General features: G+C 37.8%; 1 long non-coding RNA gene across 1 annotated transcript; it reads left to right on the top strand.

Moving 5' to 3' along the window:
- Positions 1–674: 674 nt before the first annotated feature.
- Positions 675–7,654, top strand: 4922502N22Rik (RIKEN cDNA 4922502N22 gene). Its single transcript, NR_045149.1, has 4 exons — positions 675–747; positions 2,275–2,367; positions 5,931–6,326; positions 7,068–7,654. It is a non-coding gene; the product is annotated as an RIKEN cDNA 4922502N22 gene (long non-coding RNA).
- The last annotated feature ends 342 nt before the right edge of the window (positions 7,655–7,996 follow it).

Below are 7,996 nucleotides of genomic sequence, written 5' to 3'. Positions count from 1 at the left end.
TTGGATTAGCAAGTCGCTAGGGTGTTAATTAGTCAAACTTCTGCATCTATTTGTCAAGATAGTTGTAGCGATGATTAACTAAGAGTGGAAGACACTCCCTGAGGTGGGTGGTACTACCCTACCCCATGGGCCAAGATCCCAGATAGAGTAAAATGAGAAAAAGGAGAAAGATATGTGAGCCACAGCTTCTGTCTTCGTTCCTGCTCTTCAGAGCTGTCCAAAGCCAGCCTTATCTGCTTATGTCACTACACAGCCCACAAAGATAGACAGTACCCTTCAAATCAGGAGACAAATGGTTTTAAGTGGTTTTTGTTTTGGGGGTTTTTTAGTTTTTTGTTTTGTTTTTTGTTTTTGTTTTGTTTATTTGTTTGTTTTTGCTTCGTTTCCTTTAGTTATCTTGTTTGGTTAAGTATTTTAGTCACAACCTTGAGCAAAATAACTAATGCAGTAAGTTTCTTATTGTAGTGTTCTCTGCTGGTGTCATGTTGGAATAAACTTTTTTTTTTTTTTTTGTACACTGTGTGAAGATGTGTCTCTGTTCTCCCTCACGTCTCACTTGCCTAAGGCACCTTCTGATTGGTTTAATAAAGAACTCAATGGCCAATAGCTGGCCAGGAGAGGATAGGTGGGACTTCCGGGCAAAGATAAGAACTCTGAAAAAGAATCAGCTCTGAGGATTCGCCAGCCTAACGTAGAGGTGGAGGAAGACGCAGATCCTAAAAGAAGAGAGACAGTAGAGACAGCAAGGTAATGGGCCAAGTGGTGGGACGCAGGCTAGCCCAGTATAGGTTATAATAGCTGAGGATCTGCCCAACTATATATTAAAGCTTATACTAAATGTAAAATAAATCCTGGCCGTTATTTGGGAGTTAGTATTTCCAAAGAAAATACAGTTATATTAGTAAAGGCAGCGATCCAGCTGGAAAGACCAGAGGTTCTGAGTGGTTCAAATTTCTGTAGTGAATCACATCATTTAAGAACTTAAATCAACACAGGACAGACAGACATGCATACATTGCAGCAGAGTTGTTCTAACTAAAAGTCTCCTGCAGACGTCATCTGGGATCTGGGATACCCACCTGCTCTTACAGGATACTGCGAATTAGATGAAAGCATCAGGGAAAACTGCATCTTGCATGTTCTGAATGCTGACCCGTGCTGAACTAGAAAGGAACTCGACAATCAACGCACCAAAAAGCAATGGTAGCTTAACTATACATATGATCAAACAGGCCAATTGAGGAGTAGGGGGTATCCATTTGGAATACATCACAAGCAGAATCAGAACAAAATTTTCACTAAGATATTTGATATCCTTAAAGTTTCTGCTACGGAGACCCAATTATGAAACGAAAGAGATAAATTGGGCAATGGCTGAGGTCAAAAGTGGTTTGAATAGATAAGGACATGCTTCAAAGAGAATAAAGATACAAAGGCGTAATTAAAATTCACCTTATGTGTTATTAAAAAGAAAATGTACAGTCTTAAGATATTAATGGGATAGGTAATATGAGGGATGAACTTGAAATCCCTCCCTGGCTTGCAGATAAAACCGATCCTAAAAAGATGTATTGGGAAGAAATGTAAGGCTAAAGGGAAGAACATCGCAGTGACTATATTTAAGAGAACAGAAATGGTGACAGTAACATTTACAGGATGTCTTACTTGTATTTATTAGTAAAATATTTTAAATTAGAACATCTTACTTTTTTAGATTATCTTATTCTATTTCTATGCATTATGAATCCCAATTTATAAAGACCATGCTATGTGCTTTCTACAAAGGATAAGTGTAAAGTTTTAGATTTTTTTTGTGTGTAATTTACTGATTAGTTTTTTATTTCTCCAATGGTTTGTTAAGCTTTATATCTTTAAATTTCATGACATATTAGTTCAACTTAAAGATATGTTTTCCATGGCTTTTATAAATTTTCCTTTGAAGTGTATAAATATCTACTGAGAAGAGCTTATTTTTTACTCTTTTAAGCTTTTCAGTTCTTGAGCTCCCAATCTTTTTGCTTTTATTATTGACAGTAGACTCTTCTCTCATGCAATATATCTAGACACAGTTTCCCCTCTCTCTACTCTTCCCAGCTTCCTGCCCCTCCCCTTCCCCCCAGATTCACTTCCTCTCGAAGCCTGATCTTTTCTGAAGAAAATAATTTCTTAACAAATGTGGTGACCACATTTTTCCTTGGCAACCAAGAAGGCTGCATGCCTGTGTGCATATTTCCCTGCATGCTCTCTGCTAAGTAACATTTTCTCTATTCTAAGGTTTCTCACCTATGGGAAACAGCAGAGATTTGGGGGATTTTCAAGCCAACTATAAAGCATACAACCAGCTTCTGATTCAATCTCTACATAAAGGTATTCAATTATAAAAAATTCTTCATCCAGATTTAATTTTTTTGTTTTAGATCCTTTAATAGATATATTTATTTGATTACCCATAATCCATATTTTATAACTGTATATTTTTATTCTTGCAAAGAGAAAACTTACACTGAACATTTGTCCATGATATACTTCTCTGGAGGCCACCATATCTTTATACTCAAAAAAAGTAATGAGGATTATATATGTTTAAATATTTCCTGTGGGGAGGGATTGTGTGCACCTGTCCGTATGTCCTGCTGATCCAGTTGTATTGCATTGGTCGAATATTGTTTTCAGTTATTCAGGGTTTTGTTGTGTATGTGCATTGAAAAAGAGCTGACTATGTGTCCTACACTATGAAATTTACTATATACCAGGCTAGTCTTCAATTCCTGCCACAGCTTCCTAAATACTCAGATCACCTATATGCTATGATGTCCATCTTGATTAAAAATTCTTAATACCTCATTCTCCTGATCTGTGAAATGGATGGAAGTGTGGTGCACTTATAAATGTCTAATTTTTGTCACATTTGAATGGTCATCTATTTTTTTTGTTCAAAGAAGAACAATGAAAAAAATACTAAGAACTAAATGAATATCTTCAATCAAGATTTAATTTAGGAAATTATTCTTCATTTGGTGGTAATGGAATTTTTAATTTCCTACTCGGTAAATTGAGCTTATTAAACTTATTTCAGAAGGTTAACTGGAAGGGGACTCGCTGATGTAGATTTTAGATGGCTATCTTCCTATAAGTCTTATGAGGTGATGTGCCTCCTTAATCAGTGTAGTCCAGGCAGGAGTACAAGGCACCATGAAACTAGCCGGTGGGCCGTAGAATATATTGAAATACCTGAGAGTAGAAATATGGAATTTAATTGTGTTGAGGCTGTGGTGGCAGTTTTATTCTCCCCTGCTATGGGTGATAGCACATGCGTCTAGGCCCAGCTGTCTTCCCCGTAATAACTGGGTCATGTAACAGAGCCTTTACAATAGTGAATAAACATTCAATAGCATATTCTATATTTGTTTCTGATTTATGATTAATGGATACAGGAGAGGCTGGGATCGAGACACTAGCTTGGTATTTCTCAATGATAATTGGGGTAGTGTAAGGAACCATTGATAAGAACTATGAGATCTTTTCATGCTTTATTGGATCTGCCTAACATTGTTTGAAAAGCAACCATTTTCGCATGAATCCCAAGACTGGTTGATAATTAAAAATTGTGTCTGTTCCTAATAGCTCTCCTGAGATTCAGAAACTTGCAGAAAGAGCAGAATAATGAAGAGGGAGAAAATGAACAATTCTAAAACATCTACCTCACTCACCAAATGCTCAACATCTATGTGGGTGACAACAGCTCACAATATGCACAAATGAAGCACAACTCCAGCCAACCTTTCACCTACTTACCCTTGCACCCGATAAGACCATATTTTGGGATTATCAATTTTCCCATAAGCGACTCCTCACTGCTGCACCTGGAATGAATTCCAGTGAGCTCATTGACTCCCAAGGCTGACATCAGATGGGAGAGCTCTGGGTGTTCGCGCTGTCTTGTCTGAGCATGGGCGCATTTTCATATATCCTCTAGCTGATTTCAGCCACAGAAGTTGATTTCCTAACTTTGTTCCCACCTCCACATTCTTTTTGATATTTGAGTAAGTAAAATTGGTATCATTTGCTTCCTGCAAAAACAAATTCCTTCAGTTTCACCCAGTAATTATTGACATTAACTCTCTGTAACAGCAGTCCCAACATTTTACTGGTTTTCATGAAAATGGGAGGAAGGAAGGGTACAGGGGAGAAACTGTGGGTCTGGGAAAGAGGGGAAACTGCAGTCAGGATGTAATAAATATATGAGAGAAGAATAATTAAAGAGGAAAAACAAACATACAACCCCTACCCCCAGTCCTGCAGACTTCTTCCTACATGAGGTAACATTTAAATTTTATTAGTTTCTTCTTTGCACACCATGGCTTGGTGTTCAATATGGAAAAGCACAAAAGTACTAAACATATCTTTTTTGGTCACTTGGACTCTTTCTGTGGCATTCTTCATATTTGTGCAGGCCCCTGAGTACCACTCTTTCCCCCTGCCTTGTGTAAGATACCTGTTAAGTTGCCTCGGAGGCCCTGGGTTCTGCATCCTACAGTACTCTTTTTTCTTTTGTAAACATTATATTTTGCTCTAAAACAATCTTACATTCTGTTAAACATCAGACTTCTTCAGCTAAACTATCTTTCTTAAGAATTGCTTTGGGCATTTTTTCTGTCTTATAAGAGCAGTTCTTTCTTTTTAATTTCTCTCATTTCAAATGAGTTTGATTATTCCTTACTTTGAAGATCTTGATGTAAACCATGGGAAAATAAAATATCACTGTATTGAAAGAATAAAAATCCTTCTAAAATGGTTGATGTTAGGATGTCTTGGCTCATTGGGTTGCTATAGTAAAAAGCAGATGATAGATTTTTAAGCCACTGAAGCTTATTATTTCATAGATCATCTAATATCCAAGTTCAGTCCATTAAGTGATTAGCTCTCTGTGGACATCTTAATCAACTTTCATACACAGATCTTTCTGTCTTAAATGTATTCAGTAGAAAGGTTGAGTAAGGTCCACAGGCCTCTTTTATGGGTACATTAGTCCATTTCAGGTAAGTTCTACCTCTATGATCTTCTTAGTCTCCAGTCCCAAGTGCTATCCCCAGTAGCATCATGTTTCCACACAAACTTAGTGAGGGAACTTTGTGTGGCACTATCCCTGGGTAGATGTGAACAAAAGTACTCATTCCAGATAGCAAAGTACCACAAACCAAAGTAACAGGGCCACAGAAGACCAACTTACTGAGCCAATGAGTTTTGGAGTTACAGGAAGAAGAAAGACCCAAGACAGCCTTGGCACTGAGAGACCATCCCTTTATGAATGAATACTCATGAAACTAGAACCCAAGCACCTGCCTCCTGAGTTACAGGCAGCTGAAAATGTTGAGGGGTCTTATTTAGACAGTTTGGCTGGTCTGAGTCTCCTCAGCTTCCCGTACTGCTTACGTGAAATCAGAGAGGAAGGGATGAGGCTCATCTGGTCAGTTTCAGAGACTTCCTAGGTTTAAGGAATTGTTACTTCTTGAGATTTAAAAAACGTCCTTTAAAATTTTCTGGAGTCTCTCTTTAGTACTTTAGTGAGCCTCTCGTTAGTACTTCCTGGCTCCTAAGGAACTTCTGTCCATGACAGAAAGTTTCACCATAGAACAAACACTCAAAGAAAGAGCATGGACAAAGAGCCAGTCCTTATCAGGGCCCATGCTGTGCTCACAGATACACTTTCAAGTGTTGCTGTATTAATGGCTTGACTGGTTATCAAAAGGCATGCTGGTTTCATTGGATTCTTTTCAATCACTAATAATATGTGCCATCTATTTTTTTCTTTGTACTATCAGCTGTACAGCTGAGACCTAATAGAAAATTAGTCACTCCATACAACTTACTTTGGTCATATTTTATCTACTTCTTTTCTGTCTTTTTGGTTTGTTTGTTTGTTTTTACAGTTTCAGAGGAAATGATGACACACAACAGGGAAAGCACGGTGGAATGAGAACTGACATGAGTGTGACTTTGCCACAGAATCATCAGCACCTCAGGAAAGTTTCATCTGCACAGTCCCACGAGGCTGCCTGGCTTTCTTCCCTGTTGAGATGCCTGTGCCATTTGGTTAAATGTCCCGTAGTACATGTGCAAAGCTCTTTCTTAGTTAAAACTTCACAGCTAAAATAGAGTGGTGAGCATAGCACATGCATGTGCATCTGCCCATCACCCTGGACTTGTATAGAGCTACAATGCTGTTTTTCAAAGGTGATGGTACGAATATGACAAGCATGTTTCTTTTTTTTTTTTTTCAGATCATAGGCCATTCTCCTTGACAGCCTTCCATGTTGTGTCCCAAGGTGACAGCCTTCCTTATTCTGTCCTGAGGGTCTCCATCTCATTACTCTGTCTCTTCCTTTCCATTTTACCTCATCTAGTTGCCAAAGTATAAAGACATTTATACTTCCTAAACATTTTTTAGTGTTTTTTCATTCCAACATAGATAATTTCTAAGAAAATCAGATTAAATATGTGACTCCACTGCCCAGAGCCCATTTGGTTAGCACCTCATTGCTTAACTTAGTGGTTAACATCTCACTGTTTATCGTATCTTGGAGATTTTTTTTCTTTAAAAGAAAGACATCATTTCTCAATTTGCAAGCATGTTTGCAATGTTTCAAATCATTCTTTGGGTGATCTTTAAGTCTGTCATGTCTCTTTGCTCTGTTTTCATGGGATAAGTGCATAATCTCTTATGTTCTCTTACTTCCAATGTCTGCATTATCATATAGAAGATTTTAATTTCAGTTACTTCATTGTTTCCCTAAATGTATAGGATTTAGATTCAACTATTTGGAGATGGTGGTGGTGTGTGTGTGTGTGTGTGTGTGTGTGTGTGTGTGTGTGTGTGTGTTAGTGTGAATGTATGTGTATTAGTGTGTACTTGTGTGCATGCTTGCATGTATGCATGTGTGTGTTAGCATGTGAGTATATGTGTGAGTACTCATGTGCAGCTGGGTATTGTTACCCATGCATGTATGTGTGGCATCCAGACATCAGTGTTGGGTGCCTTGCTTACCACTCTTGTTCTTTTTGTAAAGATCCGCTGAAGCAGCAGCTTGGCATTTCATCTCGACTGATGAATCAGCAAGCCTCCGGCATCTTTCAGGACCTGCCCATCCTGCCTGGCCTGTGCAAGGTTACAGATGCCAGGCCACACAATACCTGGCTTTTACATGGGTTCTAGGATTCAAAGTCACATTTTCATACATAGTTGGACACTTTACCATCTGACCCATCTTTCCATTTTATGCTTTTCCTCTTTTAGAACCCTTGTTATTTGACTGGCTTATTGGGTCAAACTACAAATAGCAAAAATAAACAATCTAGAGAAAATGTTAATTGTTGAGTGGTACTGAGCACTACCCTCAACAATACTGCATAGTGAAAGTGTGCTAATTATTCACAGATGATAACACAGTGTCTGAGACAAGCTTTAACTCATGTCTGCCTATGTGATAGGAAATTTTAAACTGAAATGAAGCCCATCATTCAAAGAATGTCCTCACAATGAACTGGTAAAGAAGGATCTCAAATAAATAATGAATATCCTTGTTTTCCTTCCAATTTTATACCCTTATTTTGTCTAGTAGCTGAACTCTGCAGATAAAGTAAAAGAGTTGAAAACTGTGAGATTAGTAAATTGTTACATTGGTTTATGTGCATGTCAGATAAACTGAAGGATTTGGTTTAAGATGTTCACCATCAACTCCAGTAAGAAACATAGTTTCCACAGACATTAAAGGATTTCTACCAGTCAAGTATTATGGGAAGAGAATGGGATGAAATCATCTAACACTCAAGGAAGAAAAGGCATAAATCTTTCTCAAACAAGGAGTGGATAAAAATGGGAAGTGATTAATAATACTTATTGAAATCAAAGAGAAAGGAAGGAAGATACAGAGGAGCAAAAAGAATAAAAGAAAATTTTAAACTTGGAATCTTAGGAATGGTTGTGTTTGGCATCAGT

The sequence above is a fragment of the Mus musculus genome, chromosome 6 (assembly GCF_000001635.26).
Source record: "Mus musculus strain C57BL/6J chromosome 6, GRCm38.p6 C57BL/6J".
Lineage (NCBI taxonomy): Eukaryota > Metazoa > Chordata > Mammalia > Rodentia > Muridae > Mus > Mus musculus.
The sequence above is the reverse complement of the archived record's forward strand: the minus strand, read 5'-3'. Positions and strand labels throughout refer to the sequence as shown.